The sequence below is a fragment of the Myotis nattereri genome, assembly GCF_964212035.1.
Source record: "Myotis nattereri genome assembly, chromosome: 7".
Taxonomy (NCBI): Eukaryota; Metazoa; Chordata; class Mammalia; order Chiroptera; family Vespertilionidae; genus Myotis; species Myotis nattereri.
Window position 1 is genome coordinate 14572442 of NC_138082.1, and position 20160 is coordinate 14592601.

Genomic DNA, 20160 nt, shown 5'->3' on the forward strand with positions numbered 1-20160 from the left:
TACCTTCACTGACAAACTGTCTTCTACTTTATCACAGTAAAGCATCAGTTTTTAAGCCCCAAAGACATTCAGCGTAAATGTTTTGTTTCCTTTGAATAAGTACAGGACAGCATGGGCGTAAAGCCTGAAGGAAAAGGAGTAAGACCCTAACAAGACAGTTTAAAAGGCATGAGAATTCCTATCATTTTATGTTATTGTTTCTGATGCCTTAGATATTTGACTAGCAACACTCGCCTAAGAGTAGTGCAGTCAAAAAAAATAAAATAAAATAAAATAAGAATTTGGACAGGGCTGCAGGAATGAAAGCTTGTTAACCTTACAAAGTCAAATGTCTCCCCTTTTCCCAGGGTTAGTAACGCTGTTTTCCCATGGCTTCTTGGAAAATGCCAATATTTTCTTTGGGTTCTTTCCAGGTATTTTATTGGGAGGGCAAAATGGAGGGCGAGGAGAATGTTGTGAACATGGGGAATGCTGGCTTCAGTATGCTTCTGTTCTTTCTATATAAAATTCTCAAAATACAATTGTGGAGGAAAACGGAGCATTGGTCATTTGCTGATTGTTCTAGCACAAAATTCCCCAAATATATTCAGCCCAAAGCCTTGCCTTTATATCCCAAATCAGTGCTTCTAAAACTATCTGTGGCAAGGACCATTTTAAAAATCTTCAACAGAGGATATTCATTGATTTTTAAAGAGAATGGAGAGGCATGGCCTTTCATTCCCGAACTGCTCTGCGTTTCTAAAGGGGAAATTGACTTCCTTCTTAGTGGTATCCCTCCTGCAGGCACTTAGGTATCAGCTTCCCCCTCCTGCCAAGTCAAGTTGCCTTTCCTCCATCCATCCTATCTTCTAAACATGCATTGAATTCTCTCAACTATTTTATCTCCTGTCCTATTTTGGTCCATAACGGGCTGAACTAGAATCTTGTTGCCACTGCAACAAATTACCACAAACCTCATGGCTTACGACAACACCAATTTATATTATCTTACAGTTTTGGAGGTTTGAAGTTCAAAATCCGTCCAGTGGGCTAAAATCAAGCTGTTGCAATACTTGCGGCCACCCCAGGGGAGAAACTGTTTCTTTGCCTTTTTGAGCTCCAGGCTGTCTGCATCCCTTGGCTCATGACCTCATGTTCTGTATTCAAAGCCAACAGTGAAGCATCTTCCAATTCCCCTCTTCCCTGCCTCCCTCTTTCCCTTACAAGAATTTTTGTGAGGACATTGAGCCCACCCAAATGATCCAGGATAATCTACTATCTCAAAACCCTTATCTTAGTTATATCTGCAGAGTCCCTTTTACCAAGTAAAATAACGTATTTGCAGGTTCCAGGAATTAGGACAGGAGTATCTATGGGGGAACCACACTCTATCTACCAAAAGGGTTTATACTTGTCTTATTCCTTTACTGTGAGGTGTCAGGAGTGAGCAAAGCAAAAAGCATGTGTTCAATCACCTTGCGTAACCAGAAGCCCAAATAGTATGCTGCTGGTTCCAATCCCTGGGACTTCTTTGTTGTTGTTGTTGTTAATCCTCACCCAAGGATATTTTTTCCCATTGATTTTTAGAGAGTGGAAGGGAGGAAGAGAGACAGAGAGATACATCGATTGGTTGCCTCCTGCACATGCTACAACCGGGGACTGGGGTCAGGGATGAGCCTGCAACCCAGGTTTGTGCCCTTGACCAGAAATGAACCTGAGACGCTTCAGTCTGCAGGCCAATGCTCTAACCACTGAGCAAAACCAGCTAGGGCTCCCTGGGACTTGTATATCTATTTCTGAAACAAATATAACGATAGTGTAGGAATGATAGAAATAAACAAATATTACCAAAGCCTTCAATCCATACACAGGATTAGGGTAGGCCCCAAAAATGTTTTCAAAAGCCCTGAGTGCCACTATTTGGGATAAAAAATGGCAAGATAGAAATGGAAAGAAAATGAATAAAAGTGAAAAACAGAACAAAGGAACAAGAGAAAAGGTTTTTGAAGGAGGTGCATATAATGCATCTATGGAATATGATTACTACTCAGTAATATGTGTGATAGCCATGAACTAGTAGACAAGATCAGAGATGGGAACAGAAAAGGTATATATATATATATATATATATATATATATATATATATATATATATTAAAGAAAGCTAAATTTAGACTCAGAAGTTCTAAATTCAAACCTCAATTCTCAGACTTATAGCTTGATCTTCCACAGTCAATCGGGCATCTTGGTTGTACGGCTGAGGAAACTGAAACCCCAAGAAGTTATCTCACTTTAAAGGAGCAGATACAGATAAAAGACCCTTGGGAAACATATCACATAGCAACTGAATGTTGCTGAATCTGAAGCCAAGAGAGGCACTGATCGGAAGCCAGCATCAGGGCGTAGTCGGTGATAACATGAAAACCCAACAACTGGAAGGCAGATTAAAGGCAAATTACCTTTTCCATTTCTAGAAAGATGGACTAGCCTGGATACAAGAAAAATCACCTTAATGCATGGCTAATTGGAGATATTCTAGAGAAATACAACTTTTATTCACTCGAAACAACTGTACTGAACTGTGCCCTCGCAAAGATTACAATCTAGTGGAGAACTAGACACTAAACAAATAGCAGTAAGTTGTGATAGGCACTTTGATGGAACAAAAACATGAGTTCAAGTACCTAAACCAGACTAGGGTATTGTTAGGGACCTGGGGAGGGGAAAGGGGGGAAAGGGATTTAGGTAAGGCGCTCAGAAGCAATGCCATACCTTCAGAGCTCAGCTAAAGAGTAGGAGCTAGGGAAGCAAAGGTGAAGGGGAGTGGTTTGGGCAGTGTTTCAAGGAGCCTGCTCCTTTGCCTGGGGAGAGTGGAAAGTTATCTTGGAAGCGACTTAGCCTGATTCCTGTGTCCTGCATGGCAATGGTAGTAAGGCTGATGTCAGGAAACAGTACTTGGATTACTATGGCGCTTTCAGCATGGCAGAGTTACGTGGGTGGAATTATAATTACTTTGCTTTCTTTTCAATGCAAAGCCCTCCCCCCTCACTCCTTTATATTCCACAACCAGGCAGGGGAGCACCATGGCTAAGAATGTAGGCTCTGGAGCCCGACTGCCTGCCACATTTCTTCACCCACTGTGCTTCAGCCCGCTCCCCTATAAAATGCTGCTGAAAGTACTATTTTCCTCCTTGAGTTATTATGAGGCTTGAATTCGTTAACGCATCAGAAATGTTTAGGACAGTACTTGGCACGAAGCAAGCGCTCAGTAAATCTGCACTGGATCCTGCTACTGGAGTTACTGCCAACCACTGGCCTTTTTGAAATTTCTAGCGGGAGAAGAGGCCGGCTGTGTTTACATGGCATTGCTTTCCGTCACAAGAAAGATGAGACTGCAGTTTACCATTTGGTCACCATCATAATAGAAATTAAAAGCAACCAGACTCTTGCTGATCAGTTCTTCAATTCTCTGGGATGTGGGGAGATCTGAAAGCTTCAAAGAGGTCCTCATCTCTTTCAGGTTACGCCAGTCCCCATTCTCCACAGGGATGCAAGCCAAGACCCCTGGTGGAGGCCTCAAACCACAGAGAGTACCAAACCCCCTGTGTACTGTTTTTTTTCCTATATACAAATACCTATGATAAAGTTTAGTTTATAAAATAGGCAGAAAAAGAGATTAACAACAACAAATAATAATAAAATGAAACAATTATAACCATACACTGTCATATAAGTTATGTGAATGTGGCATTAAGTAAAATAAAGGTTACTTGAACACTTGCAAGATCTGTTTAAGCTAACCAAATGACCGGCGATCAGAGAGGAGATGGGGTCTTGTGGGCCTAACGTAAGAATTGTGGCTTTTTCTAAGTGAGATAGGGAGCTGCTAGAGGTTTTGAACAGAATCATGGGGTGGTTGGCTTTACATGTTGAAAGGATCACGCTAACTGCTGTACTGAGAACAGAATGAAGGTTAAGGGTGGCTGATATAACATCCTAGTCCAGTGATGGCGAACCTAGGACACGCGTGTCAGAGGTGACACGTGAACTCATTTTTTGGGTTGATTTTTCTTTGTTAAATGGCATTTAAATATATAAAACAAATATCAAAAATATAAATCTTTGTTTTACTATGGTTGCAAATATCAAAAAATTTCTATATGTGACACGGCACCAGAGTTAAGTTAGGGTTTTTCAAAATGCTGACACGCCGAGCTCAAAAGGTTCACCATCACTGTACCTAGTCGAAGGCGACAGTGGCTGGAACCAAGGTGGTGTCAGTGGAGAAGGGAAGTACAGGATTTGACGACAGATTGGGTGTGGGGAGTAAAAGAGTTGCTGAGTTGGCCTCTGCAGTGGGAATGATGAAGTTCCCATAAACTGAGATAGACAAGGCTGTAGGTAGAGAAGGTTTTTGAGGGGGAGGGCAATTAGGAGTCTAGCTTTGGACATAATAAAATGGAGAGGTCTATTCAACACCCAAGTAGAGATGCTGAGGTACTTGGATGTACAAGTGTGGATCTGAGGCTAGAGACTTGTGAGCATAGTTATCAGATCTAATGCCCTTGACTGAATGCCATTGCCTGAATGAGGTCACTAAGGGAGAGAGTACAGAACAGGTCCAGGAATCCAGGGACATGCAATATTAAGAGGTCAGTGAGCAAAGGGGATTGAGAACAGTGACAGGAGTATAGGACAAAGACTGGGAGAGTGAAGTGTCCTATATCACAGAAGAAACAAATGTAAGAAGTGAAGGAGGTCTTACAGGGAGGAGGGAGTGATCACCTATGTCAAATGCTGCTCACAGGTCAAGTGAGATGAAGACTGCGTTCAGGCCATTGGATTAAGTAACATGGAGAGTTCTGGCGGAATGCTGGGGACAGGAGCTAGTTAGAACATGAAAGAATAGGAGTTGGGGCAGTAAACAGAGCACTCTTTCCAAGATCCTTACTGTAAAGAGAGCAAAAATTAATGGGACAGTAGCTAGAAGAGGAAGTGGAAGTAAAAATGGGTTTTGTTGTTGTTCTTATTGTTGAAGATTAACTTTAAGAAGCAAATATATTAACCTACGTGGGAACCGTCACTGGTAAACAGGTCAGGAATAGTTGTAACAGATCGGTGCCCCCCTCTTCTCCTTCGGAAAACTATTTGGAAAGTACAATTCAAATCACAAGATTATTTCACGAGCATTGATAGCATTGATAGCAGTGATGCCCAGTTTCTGCGCGTACATGGCACAAAGCAGGCGCTCAACAGATATTTTCAGAATTAAAGAGAAAGGTCACCATGGCCTTGGCGCTAGACCGGAGCAAACTGAGTCATGAGAGGTGATGCACCAGGGTAGGCAGGGCTTGTGGAACGTGAGATTGTAGCGAGAGTGAACATTAGGTTCAACAGTGGAAGCAAGAGAGAAACATAACAGGAAAAGGAAGCCATGGTTAGAGGAAAGTTCTCAAATGTCACTTTCTCCTTGAAGCCTGTTATAATCATCTCATGAGACCTCCGCCGTTTCTGGACCTCTCTCAGGCACTTACTCTTATACTGTGTCAAGTTATACCCACGTGCTCTTCTCTACTTTCATCTGCCCAATATTGACCATATTTTTCAATTGAAAAACGGAGTCAAAAACTAAGGTAATTTCTAAGTCCCGGAGACAAAAAGCAGATGCTAAAAGTTTGACATTTCTAGTTCACTTCTATGGTTTACGGAGATGCTAGAGTAGAATATATGAAACTGGGGGCCTGGGTTTCAAATCTGAAGTATATCCAAAAGGTTTAATAAGATCAATTGCACTTGAACGCCTGGATGATTAAATGAATGAGTGAACGGACAAAGTGAAGTGAACACTGAAGCAGGAGAGAAGTCAAGGGGAACACGTGACTTCATACCTGAGGCCCCTGGTCTGACAGGCGGGGCACAGGTGAGTGCGGGAAGTGGGTCTGCAGTCAGAAAGCTCCTAGGAAGTTAGCAAAGTAACTAAGACGTGAAGAGATGGGGCCTAAGAAAGGTCAGTGGGAGTAGAAAGGAAGGCTATGAGGACATTTTAAAATAAAAAATTACCACATTTGGTGGGTGATAAATATAGGCTATGAGTAAATCATTCCAAGATTTTGGTATCATGTGGAGGGCCAGCATAAGAACAGGGAAGTGATAAACTCAATCTTGAAATGTATTTGACACAAGAATGAGATATGCATGTAAAAGCTAGTAATAGGCAACATTTTGATGAATACTTAGTATGTGCCAAACATTGTGTCAAGTATGCTTTCCATGAATGAATTTAATTATCACAATAATGATCACCTATGATGTAGGTGCTATAATCATCTTTACATTACAGATGGGAAAATCGAGGCACGAGAATGAACCATTTGCCCAAACTCACATAGCTAGTAAGTGGATGAGCCAGGATTTGATTCCAAAAATATTAAGGAACTTATCCTGGGACCACACACATATTCATTATTTCTTCATTAAATATTGAATGAGTACCACTGCATTCTAGACATTGTGCTGGTGCTAGGGAAGGAAGGGAAAGGCTGGAGGTAAATAAGACAGACATGGTCCCCACCTGCACAAGACCTTACATGGGCATTAAACAAATAATTACAATATGATATATCAGAAAATGTTATTGCAATTAGGTAGGAGGAGTGGGTGACAGAATTCCAGGGGAGGGGAATGGTGTGTGCCAATAACTTGAGGTGAGAGCCTACAGTAGAAAAAAAAAAAGAGAGAGAGAAAAGAGCCCAGAAAAGAAAAAAAAAGAGAAAAAAAGACTAATAAAAAAAAGGTTAATATGGCTGGAGTGAATGACAAGCCCAGATGGTGGAGGGCCTGGTCTCCATGATAAGGAGCTTAGACTGTGTTCATTACGAAAAGGGAATCCACTGAAGGAATTCAAGCAGGGTAGTGACTTGGTCAGATTTGTATTTTTAAAATGACTGGGGCTGCAGTATGGCAACTGAATTGGAGTGAGAGAGCAGTTTTGTAGGACCTGGATGGTAGTTATGTGCAGCACTTCAAGCAAGAGAGGAAGGTGGCTAGGCTGGAGCAGGGCGTGGAAAAGTGGCCACAATCCCATTTTTCAAGGCACAGGGGTCTAGTTGATTCTGATGTGTGCCAGAGACATGCTAGGTTTCTGGCTTGAACTCAGCAGATGAACAGGGTGCCCTTTACTGATCCCAGGGCTAAGGGAGGAAGGTTTTGGAGGGACTGTAAGATACAGGTGGAGTTTGACATGCCCCATTCATCCAAATGAAACTGTAGCAATGGCAGTTAGAACTATGAATCTAGAGTTCAAGAGCAAGGTCTAGATTTGCATTACGGGATGGACAGTCTTTGGCAGAGGGTATGTGAGGCTCCTGGAAGAGGATGAGGTCACCCAAGAGAGTACATAGGGTGGGACTCAGGAAGAGGACTCCGATTTGAGAGTTGGATAAAGGAGGAGAAGCCGAGGGAAGAGCATATTTGGTTGAAGGTGCGGTCAGTAGTGCCAAACGCTAGAATCAAGTCTTGTAACAGGATGACTGAAGCTGTCTGTGACAGATGAGAGCTGCTTCCAGTGAATGATTGGAATAGAAGCTAGACAGTAAAGGGTTGAGTAGTGGGACATGAGAGCATGTCCACAGGGTAAGAGACCATTGGAATCACCCGTTGGAGAGGGATTTAAGGAGAGAAATCTTATTTATTAAAAAAAAATCTTCATTGTTGAAACTATTACATAGGTCCTCCCTTCCCCACCCCCCATTAATCTCTTCCAGCCTCCTCCTGCCCCTGCCCCCCAAAGCTCTCACCATCCCATTGTCTGTGTACATGGTCATGCATATATCTTTTTAAAGAAATGAGAGACGTAAGCATGTTTATTGATTTATTTTTTAAATGTATTTTTACTGATTTCAGAGAGGGAGAGAGACACACACAGAAACACCAGTGATGAGAGAGAATCATCCATTGGCTGCCTCCAACATGTCCCCCACTGGGGATGGAGCCCACAACCAGGGCATGTGCCTTGACCAGGAATCAAACCCATGACCTCCTGGTTCATAGGTCAATGCTCAACCACTCAGCCAGGCCGGCACGTTGATATACTAGGCGGGGAAGCCGGTAGACTAGCAAAGGTTGAATAACAGAAGGAAAGGTGGCTATTCTTTGGCCCAAGTCCTTGAGAAAGCAGCAGGTGATCGCTCAAGAGAACCAACAAGGGCAACTGTTTCTTACAGGAAGCCAGTAAGGGGCGGAGCTCAGACTTGTACCAACTCGGTCTGCTTCCTAAGACAAGGTCTGCTTCTCAAAGGGCAGAAAGGCGATTATGAAAGAGGACTGCAGAGTTCAATACAAAGGAGAACGAGAAATCAATATCGCGGCCGTGGGTGACCTCTGAAAGCGCAATTTCAGTAGCTCAGGCAACGGAAGTCACGCTGGCGGGTTTAGAGTGGGAGGGGCGGTGAAGGAAAGGGTGCAGTGGGTGCAAACCGCGGCTGTAGAACACCGGCTGCGAAAAGAGAGCGACGCTGGAAGGTGCCAGAAAAAAAAAAAAAAAAAAAAAAAGGCGGGCAGGTAGGGGAGGGGAAAGGAGAAGACATTTCGAAAAATTGTGGAAGAGCAATCTGGGTCAGGGCAGGTCATTGCTCAGAGGCCCTGGATGACCCAGGCTGAGCACGCGGCCGGGCTGAACCCCGCGAGGTGCCACAGGTCCCAGCCCCGAAACAGAACAGTCCGGCCGGCGGCCGCCCGCTTTCTCAGCTGGTTCTCGGAGCCGGGCTGCCCGGCCGGCCCGGGGAGACGGAAAACCCTCCCCGCGGGGGCTCCCGAGCCACGCCGGGGCGGCACCGCGTCCCAGCCCGGCCCTGCCCGGGGCCTTGGGGGCGTTCGCAGCTGCCTTCCTCCCGCACTCGGCTGCGGTCCAGACCCAGCGGCGCGTCTCCCGCGTCCCCGCAGCGTTTGAAAGTTCCCGGGCCGAGGCCGCCCGCAGCCGCCCTAGAGCCCGCCGCTTACCGCCGCAGGGCCCGACCCGCGCGGGAGTTTCCATGCAGTCGCCCACACCCCCCTGGATTTCCCCAGCCGGCCACACACAAGCCCCACTTCCTCCTTCAGGTTTCCGCCGCCGCCGGGTTTTAGCCGCCAAAACGCGGCGAAGGGGCTCAGATCACTCCTCCCCCCAACCGCGGGTCCCAGCCCACCTTCGCCTTCCCTCTCCCGGGAGAACCCCTGCGCCTCGCCCGAAGGAAACCGAAGAGCTTCGGCAAGTTCCGCCTCCAGCGCGGGGGGGCGGGGCCGCTCGAGCTCCTCCGGGCGGACTCGGCTGTTTCCGTGCGCGGCCGCTGCGCACTCGGCACTGGGCGGCGCTGGCTGGCTCCCTGGCTGCGGCTCCTCAGTCCGCGGCGGCTGCTGCTGCCTGTGGCCCGGGCGGCTGGGAGAAGCGGAGTGTTGGTGAGTGACGCGGCGGAGGTGTAGTTTGACGCGGTGTGTTACGTGGGGGAGAGAATAAAACTCCAGCGAGATCCGGGCCGCGAACGAAAGCAGTGACGGAGGAGCTTGTACCACCGGTAAGAGGAGCAGGAGGAGGAGGCAGGAGCCCGAGAGAGCCGGGGGGACCGAGGGGGGACGGGGAGGCGCCGGACACCCGCGCTCCGGGCCTTCCCCTCGCAGGAGGGGCCGCGGCAAAGATGGAGCCTCCGCCCGAGCCCCACAACCTCGCCGCCGCTCGCAGCGAACAAAGAATAATGGCGGCGGACTGGAGCCAGCGGCGGCCGGGCGGCAGCGACTCTGCCTGCAGCCAGCGGCGGCGCTCATGGCGGGGGGCGGCGGGCTGCGGGCGGGGTGGCAGCCGGGGACCCGGCGGCGTGCGGGCGGGCGGCCGGCCGCAGCGAGCTGGCGCCCGCGTTCCCGCCGCCGCCGCCACCGCCACCATCGGGCCGGGCGCGGAGCCGGGAACCGGGAGCCGGGAGCCGGGAGCCGCCCCGGGGGAGGCCGCCCGCCCGGCCCGATCTGGGCTGGCGCCGCTGCCCCCCGCGCCGCCCGCCTCGCCCCCGGCCCGGCCGTCCTCCCGGCTGCGCCGCCGAGCGCCCGCGGGGGGTGGCGGCGGAGGCCGGCGGCCGCGGAGGGCAGCGGAGGTGAAGGTGCCCGCCTTCCCGGCGGCCCCGGTGCCTGCCCTGCCCGCGGAGCAGCGCGGCGGCGGCGGACCCGCTCTTCGCCGCTCTCTTCGTGCAATAAAGTTCGGAACCCACGGCTTCTCCTCGTCCTGTATTTTGTTCGTGCCCTTTCCCCCCGCTCGCTCCACACCATGGCGGGGACCCTGGCCTTTCTGCTCCGGGGAGCGAGGAGGGCTTGAGCATTTTTAGGTAGTTTTGACTCTTTTCCCTTCGCCTCTTTTTTTTTTTTTACTTTTTTTCCCCCCCTAAGGCAGTAGTCATGGAAATGCATTCTTTTTGGGAGGAAGGGGTTGCTAAGAAAAAACACACATTTCTAATAAGTTTGAAACAGTTGGGATCTTGTAAAAGGGAAGCTGGCGTTTGAAAACAGTTTCGCTTTTAACCCTTTTCGATAAGGTGATGGCTTGAGATGTAGCATGGTGAAACACCTCGTTTTTGGTCCATGTACTTTGGCTTGACATCACTTTTTATGTGTGTGGGTTTTTTTCTTGCCAACCATGCCAACGCGTTTGGGCCCTCTGGGTCGCTCCACCCCGCCTCCCGCCACCATGTCTCCCCACATATTTCTGTCTAAACGCGAACATATTGATTAATACTAATTCTAAAAATAGGCATTTTTAAAAAATATCCACTATTTGTCTCCCGACTGCGGTGGGTAACCCCGACCGGAGACTGACGATTTCAGCCACAAGGCTTATTTTTTTCTTTGTTAGGAAAAGGCATGGCAGAAAAGTCATTGACACATTCAAGATGAAAAAGATGATGTTTAGCGGACCTGCAGTATGACCTATTTAAGTGTGTCATGCCCTCTTTTAGGAGTTAGAATTTCATTCCGGCCTTAGCTTACATCAGTTCCACCTCCTAAAGGTTTAGTATAAGAGATACTTTTGGTTGCCAGCTATTGAAATCTTTTACACTCACTGCTTATTTCCTGATTTAAAAGTAAAAAAAAACAAAAAAAAAAAACCCCGGTTGTTTTTAGGTGTTGCAAAAGATGAACGAGTTATTTGTTTTAGAAACACTTGGTCTGCCACATTTCACTAGAACTAGTTAATTTACAAGGTTTCTTGTGAGGAATTAATACTGATTGGTAATAGAATCCCTCTTATTTTCCTGTTGCCAGGTCACTTTTTCAAAACCTACTTTGCTGTATTGCAAGTCTTAAACACACATTAGCAATTTGTCATTGTTGAAAAAATTAAGAAAATGCAATAAAGAGTTTTTCCATAAGGACTGAGAAGATGATTTTATTGACAAACACTGAGGAAATTATAGTATTGATGATGTTATAGATTACTGTTTTTCCTTAAGAAAGATTTTCTGAAACCCAGCATCAGTTGAGGAACATTTTTCTCCTACAGAGAATATAGGACAACTCTTCCTCTGTGAAAATTTAAACTTTATTTATAAATTCATAATCTGTTAATTCTTAGCAATTCCAAGTGAAACTTTTCAAACTTCTTTTATATTCATTAATATGTGAACATTCACATGGAGCATGGTATTAAAAATTACACTTCTCCCCCCTCTCACAGATCAGTAAAAAAATCACAGTTAAATCTGTGATTAATTTATTAACGGACCATGTATTCAGAAAATGAATGAATCTTTGACACGAATTGACTGAAAAATGTTAAAAGGCACTTCTGGGACGTAAAGCTGGCACCCCTTTTGAATGACTTTTTTTTTCATGCAAGAGCCTAAGGAAACTTAGAAACCTGATCTATAAAACGGCACTTCCCTTTTCTGCTTTCTAAAATTTATATTCTTGATTAGATCTGACAAATAGGAACTTTTCTTCGTAGAGAAGTAGCTTTATTTTGTCACATTCTAAGACATTGTGTTTTGTTGTTTTGGAATATAATATGGTTATATTAAAAACCAAGTACAGGGTGGGGCAAAAATAGGTTTACAGTTGTTAGTACAAGAAAGAGTTTATTCTTGTATTACAATTTATTAATTATTGTATTAATTATTATATCATTTTCCATATGAATAACAACCTACTTTTGTCCCACATGTATGTATTCCCCACTTCATGTCAATTTAAAAATATTTTTCCTCTTCTACAGTAGAAAAAATGTTCTTGCAACTTAATGCTTACAATGTATCACTGAAATTTATAATTTCATTTATTCCATAAATACCTTACTAGATTCAGTTATATGCACTTGTTTGCCTGTAACACAGTCTTATAAGCATATCTTTCTTGACGTACAGTGTCACAGTGATGGCATTTTAATTGAATAGTTAAGAGCTCAAATCTGAATGTAAGGATATAGTAGACAGGGAATAGAAAAAAGGCAAGGATTTTCTTTTCTCTCTTTTTTTTAAATATATTTTATTGATTTTTTTTTACAGAGAAAGGGAGAGGGATGGAGAGTCAGTAACATTGATGAGAAACATCAATTCAGCTGCCTCCTGCACACCCCCTACTGAGGATGTGCCCGCAACCAAGGTACATGCCCTTGTCCGCAATCAAACCTGGGACCCTTCAGTCCGCAGGCCGACGCTCTAGCCCAGGGGTGCGCAAACTTTTTGACTGGAGGGCCACAATGGGTTCTTAAACTGGACCGGAGGGCCGGAACAAAAGCATGGATGAGGCGTTTGTGTGAACTAATATAAATTCAAAGTAAACATTACTTAAAAGGGTACGGTCTTTTTTTTCAATAGTTTTATTCATTTCAAACGGGCCGGATCCGGCCCGCGGGCCGTAGTTTGCCCACGGCTGCTCTAGCCACTGAGCCAAACCAGTCAGGGCAAGGATTTTCTTTTTCTTTTGTGTGAACTCATTTCATCTGCAGTATCACTTGAGACAGCAGTTTGTGGTAATTCAGGTATTTAGTTAGCATTCACTGACAGAATGTAGTTAGTGGAAAGAGCATTAGGTGTTAGAATCCCTGCTGACACTATTGTCATGTGCCTACCCTCAAGGAAGTTTGTGGCTTACCGGGAATTTTTTAATCTTCCTCAGCCTCAGTTTTCTTATTTGTTAAATTAGAATAATACCACCTTTTTAACAGGGTCATGAGATGAAGTACTTCCTTAGGGACTCAATGATAGATACTCATTTTTAAGCCTTATTTTAACTTCCTAGCTGTGGGACATGGAGCAGGTTCCTTCTCCATACCTCAGTTTGCTTGGTCATAAAGGTACAATATCCACCTCATAGAAATGTGAGAATTAAATAAATTAATACATGTAAACTGTTTAAATAAGTTAGTACATATTAAATTACACAAGTGCCCAACAAATATTTTTTATTTTTAAATTAGTCATTATTAATATTACTATGGAGTAGAAGCTGCAGCAAATCCAAAGATGAATTACACTGTCTTGTTGCTACTCTAAAGGAACTTTGAGGACGTGGTGACTAATAAGGCAGAATATCAAAGGAAGGAGAGATCATACTTGGTGAAATAATGAAAAAGAGGAATACTACAGTTTTATATTTTCAGTTTTATTTTTTAGTGTCATTCAGATAATTCATAATTCAAAACAAAATTTATAGGAAAAGTCTGTGTGTGTGTCACCCCCACCAAGTCGTCCGAGTATTGCCAATTATTCATTCAGAGATATACATTCATACACAAGCAAATACGTATATACTCTCCCCTCCTTTTATACAAATGATAGTCTACTATATACACCATCATATATCTTGCTTTAATCCACTCAATACTGCTTAGCAAAAAGAGCTTCATTTTTGTTTTTTAACAATGAGGCATTTCATCATATGAATGTACCCGTATTTATTAACTAGTGAGTGAGCTGATTTTATTTTTAGATCTTACCTGACACTTTAAAGTAATCTATCATCATGCCTTTATTTCTTTAAATGAAAGAGAATTCATTTGACTGATAAATAACAGTTTCTGAGAGGAAATTGTCATTTGAACTTCCTCATTACCTTGTTAGCTTTTTGTGCATGAAAAGGCATGTAAGGTGTGCAAGAGTTAACTATGAAAATGAATTTAGTCTGAATTTAACTCTTGTTGAGGCTCTTTATCCTACCTGCTATTGCTATTTCAGCCAAAATATTCTCAATAGCTTTCTCTCTAAATGAGAAAGAACATCTCATGTAGTTCAGTTCTTTAAAAAAAAAAAAAAAAAGTTTTTATTGATTTTTTTTGTTTTGTTTTTAAGGAGAGAGATGGATAGAAAGAAACATCAACGAGAGAGAAACATTGATCGACTGCCTTTTGCACACCCCCTACTGGGAATGGAGCCGAAATCCAGGCATGTGCCCTTACAGGGAATGGAACCTGTGACCTCTTGGTTCCTGGGTCAGTGCTCAATTGCTGAGCCACACCAGCCGGCTCAGCTGGGCAATCCTTTTTTTTAAGCAGACTATTTTCTTGGGATATTATGACCCAGTAATGCAGATGAGAATACTAGCTTTCTTCCTGTATTTATTTTTTGCATAGTCATTAACTTATTCTTTGATGATTTTCTAAATTTTTTAGTGTAATTGTCAGATTTATATTTGACTAGAGGCCCGATGCACAAAGTTTGTGCAAGAGTAGGCTTCCTTCCCCCGGCTGCCAGCACTGGCTTCCCTCTGGCACCCGGGACCCGGGCTTCCCTCACAGCCCTGCCTTCATCCAGAAGGTCGTTTGGAAGGACGTCCAGTCTAATTAGCATATTATGCTTTTATTGTTATAGATGCCTAAGTAAATAGTTTCACCTATATGATTCTATACCAGGGTTGGGCAACCTTTTTGTGAGTGCGTGCCAAAACCAGCAAAATCTCTAACTCAAAATTATTCTGTGTGCCAACCCTAATTTTTTGAGAACGTGTTACGCCTACTTGATATCTCTTAAGGTGTACATATGTGAAGAACCTTGAAGAAATAATAAAATTCATTCGAGCAACAAAAACACAGTATATGATGATGAAAAATACATTTTAAAAAATATATATTTTATTGATTTTTTTACAGAGAGGAAGGAAGAGGGGGAGAGAGTCAGAAACATCGAGGAGTGAGAAACATTGATCAGCTGCCTCCTGCACACCCCCCACTGGGGATGTGCCCTCAACCAAGGTTACATGCCCTTGACCGGAATCGAACCTGGGACCCTTCAGTCCGCAGGCCGACGCTCTATCCACTGAGCCAAACCGGTTTATTTTTTAATGTATACATGTACGCTGATAGTCCGACAGAAAACTTTATGACTACGTTTGATATTATCAGTGGGACTTTTGCTGCTGCATCACTGATGACAGAGATTTTACATCAGGTTTATATTTCGTGACCTTCAGAGATATGCACGAGCTACTACTTTCATCCGTCAGGCTACTCCTATTATGAGACTTAACAAAATTCATCACTGAGAACAAAGATTCACAAGCGTATGTGGATGAAACCAAAACACTGGTCGGATCTAGGAAGGCAGGGAAAGTTAAGGCAGAGGCATAGAAATTGCTCTTCCCCTCTCTCGTCAATCCATGTCTATGGTCTTTAAGATAACTTGTTATGTAAAATTATTTATTTATCTAAGATGCACCTACACTGAATTTATCTGAAAAATAAAGAAGTCAATAATAAGAAAAAAATTGTAAATGGAAGATTCTAAGAGAGGGTTTCGTGTGCCAGCAAAAGTTACTGGCATGCCATGTTTGGCACGCGTGCCAGGGGTTGCCCACCCCTGTTCTATACTGAGATTTTACTGCTAAGATGATACCACCTCACCCCCAGAAGTCTTTGATCAACCAATTAGACCAAGTAGTACTTCAAGTAGAGCACAAAATTAAGTTTCAGCATCTCTCTATATATTTTTTGGCTCTTCTAAGCAGTTAAATGCTGTTTGTTTATCTTTAAAATACATATGCTATACATTTTTTTAGTTGATTAAAGTTAGAAAGAAAAAGATAACTAATAATCTAGTAGGAGGGACATAGATAAGCTCCCTATCTTCCAAAAAGATAGGGAGGTGGAAGCTCTATTCACTGAGCCAAACTGCCTAGGGCTAATATGTGCTGTTTTTATCTGAAACATTTACAAAGCACTTTTAAAGATTTGGGGGGATAATTAAAGTTTTTAAAGGCAAAACATTTTTCTTCTGGAATATATATCTGTGTGCTGCCAGGGAATTAAATAATTTCTCACAATATGGAGTTGTTGAATTGCCTTTTGGGAAGGAGGTAAAGGTAATGAATTAAAGTAACAAATGGATAAGGAGAAAATGGCTGTTTTCCTCTGCCATTTAATGTATATGCTAAATCAGTCATTATATAGAGGTTGCTCTGGTCAACTTTCTGAAGTCTTAAGAAAGTATGGTTTTAAACTTACTCTACACTATCATATCTATAAATGTAGGTTTCTGAGAAATTGGAAACTTAGATAAGACTAGCCATTTATTTTTCTTATTCAGAATGCTTTTCTCCCCTTATATATATATGTACAGGACAAATAACTCATGTCTCGTGTCCTGTTTACTTTGTTTTGCATTCTTTGAGATCTGCCAGACATGGCCTTGGAAAGATGTGTTATAATTTACCCAGAGTTTTGTTCACTTGTCTACTAGGTTACCAAAAGGAAGAGGGGACAAGATTAATCATTCATATTCTGGTGTTTATCCTAACAGAGAAGGAGAAGACAGTTCTCCAGTGATGAAAAATTACCTTTATATGTTTAATCTGTGCTTGAGGCTAGTTACATGAATCTCAGCTTCAAAAGAAAAAAAAAAAAACACACCACAGTAGTACTCCTTGAAAAACTTTTAAATGCTTGAGTTGCTTTTCTCAGGGTTGAGGTAAGGTAATAAAGGAGTTTACCACAAATGAGATGAGCTGCCTGAACCAAGATGAAAAGCACATAAGAGTTTTCTTCCTGCTGCTGGATTTATCTAGGATCTATGAGGAATCTAAAACAAGGGGCAAAGATTTGGAGTGTAAGAGATTGATGTTAAGGGTGTGTGTGTGTGTGTTTTCCCAAAAGGAAAGAAGTGAAGACTGACATTTGGTTGGAGAAGAGAGAATTTCGCAGAAGTTAAAATAGCTAAGTAGTGACCTGGATAGGAGTGGAGAGTGAGCCTGAAAGTTGACTTACGCCAATAGTAATAGAAAATGCCTTTCCCAAATATTAATGAATCTTCTCTAAAACTAAGATTTATTTCTTTAATTTTAAGTGTATTCCGAATGAGCTAGTTATATGCATGTGAGTTTTCAGTTACAACTATATGACAATATTAGATATAGCTAAAAATGTTTGTAGTTTAGCCAAAGCTGAATAAACATTATCTTTAGGGCCGTTATCTCTGTTTGTATAAGTGATTGGCAGTAGGAGACTGAGAAGTATCTTGTTTGTTTTTATCACAATCAAAAATTATTGCTTGTTCTCACTTTGTATCCTTAAAGGGGTATTTCTTTTTATATAATATCAGCAGCTTTATTGTTTGCTCTGACCAGTAATAGTAGTATGTTGGTTTTACTTATTGCCAATTTATCAATCTAGTCCTTTATTCAATGAACATTTATTTAAAAACTTTTTGTAGTGAGATAATCACATGAAAATTTATTCAGTTAAGTATTTTTATAGATATTAAATGAAGGATTGCTCTAGTTCAGCGGTTCTCAACCTGTGGGTCGCGACCCCTTTGGCAGTCAAACGACCCTTTCAGATGGGTCGCCTAAGACCATCCTGCATATCAGATATTTACATTACAATTCATAACAGTAGCAACATTACAGTTATGAAGTAGCAACGAAAATAATTTTCTGGTTGGGTCACAACATGAGGAACTGTATTTAAAGGGCCAGAAGGTTGAGAACTACTGCTCTAGTTGCTATAAATACTAAAGCCTGATTATATGGCTCCCAACTTCAAGGAACTCACGGTGTAGTGGAAATGATTTATTCAGGGCAGAATATCAGTTTTCACTGTTGTGTTGAAGGGCTATAGGAGCTTAAAAGAGAAACAGTTTAGTGAGGGAAAGTTTTGTGAGAAAGAATTTAAACAATACTGAAGAACTTGGATAAATAGAGATAAAAGGGTGTGTATTCTAAGCTATGGCATGGACAACAAAAATGAAGACATGGAAGTAGAATAAACCTAATGTGCTCACAAGTTGTTGAAGGAAGTATTACATTAACTATAATCTCACATTATGAGGAACTCTGAGTGTGAGGCAGGAAGCTTTAAATTTCATATAAGAGAAGGAACAATATAAACAGGAATGACATGATAAATTGGGCTACAACATAGATTTCCTGACTCCTAATTCACTCTCCTTCATGGTAGATTATGTTGCAGTGTAAACATTGGACATCATAGTTTTCAGTAGTTTTATTGACATATTCACATACAATCCACCAATTTCAAATGTACAGTATATTGGTTTTTAGCATGTTCAAAAAGTTGTGCATCTACCACCACAGTCAGTTTTAGGATATTTTCATTACTCTCAAAAGAAACCTAGCATCTCATAGCCTTCACCCCTCAATCTCTTCATACCCCCCAGCACCAGGCAACCACTAAATCTATTTTCTGTCTATAGATTTACCTATTCTGGACATTGCATATAAATGGACTTACACAGTAAGTTTTTCATTGTGATAACCTTTTTCACGTAGCATAATGCTTTCAAAGTTCATCCAAGTTGGATGTATTAGTACTTCATTTCTTTATATTGCTAAATATTCCATTTTATGGATACATATTTTATCAATAAATTCGTGGACATTTGGACTTTTGGGCTATTAATAAAACTGCCATAAATATTCATTTATTGCATATGTTTTCATTTCTCCTGAATATATACTTAGGAGTTGTTATTGAATTATATGGTGACTGTTTAACCATTTGAGGAACTGTCACACTTTGCCAAAGCTACTGTACCTTTTTACATTCCCACTGGCTATGAGGGTCACATCCACACCAACACTTGTTCTTTTTCATTATAGCCTTCTTGGTGGGTAAGAAGTGGTATCTCTGTAGTTTGGATTTCTCTGATCACTAATGATGTCTAGAATCTTTTCTTGTACTTATTGGCCATTTATATATCTTTGAAGAAATGTCTATTCAGATCCTTTGTCCATTTTTAAATTGAGTTAGTTGTCTTCTTATTGAGTTGTAGTTCTTACTATTCTAGAAACAAGATATATGATTTACAAAATCTGCTTTCATTCTGTGGATTGTCTTGCTTTTTTTTCCCAGCAGAGGAAGTAAAGGTTATCAATTAAAGAAATGGTGCCACACCTAGAGTCGCAGGTGAGCTCATGCTCAAACACCTGGCTTCCTGGTGGCTTCCATGTGATGGATGATATAGAGGACTAATGGAGTTAGGGTCCTGATTAGGGTCACGCTGTATTGATTGGTCACTCTTTTCATTTTATTTATTTTTTTGTTTGTTTCTTGATCCTCAATGGATATGTTTTCCATTGATTTTTAGAGAGTGGAGGATTGGGAGAGAGGAACATCAATGTGAGAGAGAGAGATCTATTGGTTGCTTCCCTCATGTGCCCCGACCAGGCCGTGCAACCCAGGTACATGCCCTTGACCAGGAATTGAAACCAGGACCCTTTGGTGCACAGGCCAATGCTCTGACCAGTGAGCCACACTGGTCAGGTCTTCACTTTCTTAATGATGCCCTTTGAGGCACAAGAGTTTTTAATGTTGATGATTTCCAGTTCATATATTTTTCCTTTTGTTGCTTGTGCTTTTGGTGTCCCTGTCTTGGACATCATAAATTCTTATTTAATTACAACATTTTCTAAATATCCCTGAAAGCCCAGACAAACAGGACACCATTATTTGATGAAAAATAACTAAAGCCACTAATGCATATTTGGACTTATACCATGTCTCCTCTGGACTTCCATTTATTCTGTGTCCAGATCCCTTAGTTGGGGTAACTGATGATGTTTCTTTTCATCAGAAACAAAAATCAAGAAATGACAACTTTAAGTGAAACATTTTAAGTACTATGTTTTGAGAATTATTTGTTATGAGAGAATTTATTATGACACTTGTGTGGGTGTAGTGTATGACTCATAAATTCTACTGTATTTGGGGAATTCATACTT

At 42.3% G+C, this 20160-nt stretch overlaps 1 protein-coding gene across 5 annotated transcripts in view; it reads left to right on the plus strand.

Moving 5' to 3' along the window:
• Nucleotides 1–9275: 9275 nt before the first annotated feature.
• CREB1 (cAMP responsive element binding protein 1) overlaps nucleotides 9276–20160 on the plus strand; it is a 53745-nt gene continuing 42860 nt past the window's right edge. For 2 of the 5 annotated variants that reach the window (XM_081095177.1, XM_081095180.1), the window contains exon 1: nucleotides 9396–9527. The gene's annotated coding sequence lies outside the window, so the exon portion shown is untranslated. Of the gene's footprint in view, nucleotides 9528–20160 lie in introns of all 5 variants that reach the window. The other 3 variants (XM_081095179.1, XM_081095181.1, XM_081095178.1) reach the window with 3 other exon arrangements.